This window comes from Otolemur garnettii, unplaced genomic scaffold (assembly GCF_000181295.1).
Source record: "Otolemur garnettii isolate 467f Iridium unplaced genomic scaffold, OtoGar3 scaffold00060, whole genome shotgun sequence".
In the NCBI taxonomy this organism is placed as follows: Eukaryota; Metazoa; Chordata; class Mammalia; order Primates; family Galagidae; genus Otolemur; species Otolemur garnettii.
The window spans coordinates 785,892-787,513 of NW_003852455.1; the positions used below are offsets into that span (position 1 = coordinate 785,892).

General features: G+C 42.7%; 1 protein-coding gene and 1 pseudogene across 2 annotated transcripts in view; one reads left to right on the plus strand and one right to left on the minus strand.

The window, feature by feature from the left end:
- Positions 1-1,622, plus strand: part of PAK2 (p21 (RAC1) activated kinase 2) — a 104,365-nt gene that overhangs the window by 43,703 nt on the left and 59,040 nt on the right. The window lies entirely within an intron of this gene.
- Positions 910-1,622, minus strand: part of LOC111726288 — a 1,213-nt pseudogene continuing 500 nt past the window's right edge. The window contains exon 2 of the transcript XR_002774096.1: positions 910-1,412. The product of XR_002774096.1 is annotated as a 40S ribosomal protein S24 pseudogene (transcript). The remainder of the gene's footprint in view (positions 1,413-1,622) is intronic.

Here is a 1,622-nt window from a genome sequence, read left to right on the forward strand (position 1 = left end):
TCGCTTGAGCCCAGGAGTTGGAGGTTGCTGTGAGCTGTAATGCCACAGCACTCTGCCCAGGGCGACAGCTTGAGGCTCTGTCTCAAAAAAACAAAAAAACAAACAAAAAAAAAGAATAGCCACTTGTGTCCTGCTTGTACCCTAACCTAAAAGAACCCCCATATGATGTGATCAACTGGTTCTGAAGAATCATCTGATGGCACGTCAGTTATACCACTGTAGATCTCACTCTCATTTCTTCCTTGGACTAGGAAATCTTTCTCACACACAGATGTAGATCTTTTTTGCCTGTATATTTGTTTGTTTGTTTTTTGAGACAGAGTCTCACTATGTGCCTTGGTAGAGTGCCATAGTGTCACAGCTCACAGCAACCTCAAACTCTTGGGCTTAAGTGATTCACTTGCCTCTGCCTCCCGAGTAGCTGGGACTACAGGCACCTGCCATAACACCCAGCTATTTTTTGGATATAGTTGTCATTGTTGTTTAGCAGGCCCGGGCAGGGCTCGAAGGCACCAGCCATGGTGTATGTGGCTGGCGCCCTACTCATTGAGCTATAGGCACCAGATGTAGATCTTTTTTATTTCCCTTTCCCAGCAGCTATCCCCAGAAATGTATGTTTTTCCTCCGTTACTTTCTCTCATTCTTCCTCTTGTAGGCTGAAGAATAATTGTCATTTTGGCAGATAAATACATAGTCTTGCTATTAATAGTAACATACTCTTATTGAAGAAAACAAAAGCTGTAAGATTTGGAGTAGAATTAGGTATAATAATCTCTTCATCCCCTAGTTCTTCTCAAATTGTACCTACTTTTCTTCAGGTATTAGCATTCAAACAGGGATTATCTCCCTTGTGCTACTGATTTAAATGTATGTAAATCACTTTTTTTTTTCACATGAATAGTCTTTATGAATCCTCTTGTGAAAAATCTAAACAATGGCTGCAGATAACATCACTGTAGAGTCTTTACTCCTTTGCCTTTTTGCCAGCACCAACATTAGCCTTTGTGGTGCCCCTGACTTTCTTCATTCTGTTCTTGCGTTCCTTTCGCTGCTTTCTTGAGGTCTTTTTCTTCTCATACAGGCCATGCCTTGCAAGTCTATGTTTGGGTTCATTTTTCATTGCATAATCCAAGGAATCATAAATCATGCCAAAGCCCGTTGTCTTCCCATCACCAAAGTGAGTTCTGAATCCAAATACAAAGATGACATCAGGTGTGGTCTTGTACATCTTGACTAGTTTTTCTCTAATTTCTGTCTTTGGTACTGTTGCCTTCCCAAGGTGAAGGACATCAATGACCATTTGTTTCCTCTGAAATAGTCGGTTAGTAATGAACTTCCTGGTCCGGATAGTTACTGTGTCGTTCACGATGGTGGGCGATTGTTGGGCAGCCAGGGAGGAAAAGCGTAAATGACTTTTTAAAGAAAAAATACATACCTAAGTACATACAAAAACAAAGTTGATGGCTCGGCACCCTTGGTTCAAGTGGCTAAGGTCCCAGCCACATACACCTAAGGTGGCAGGTTCGAATCCAGCCCGATCCCACCAAACAACAATGACAGCTGCAACCAAAAAATAGCCGGGCGTTGTGGCGGGTGCCTGTGGTCCCAGCTACTTGGGAGGC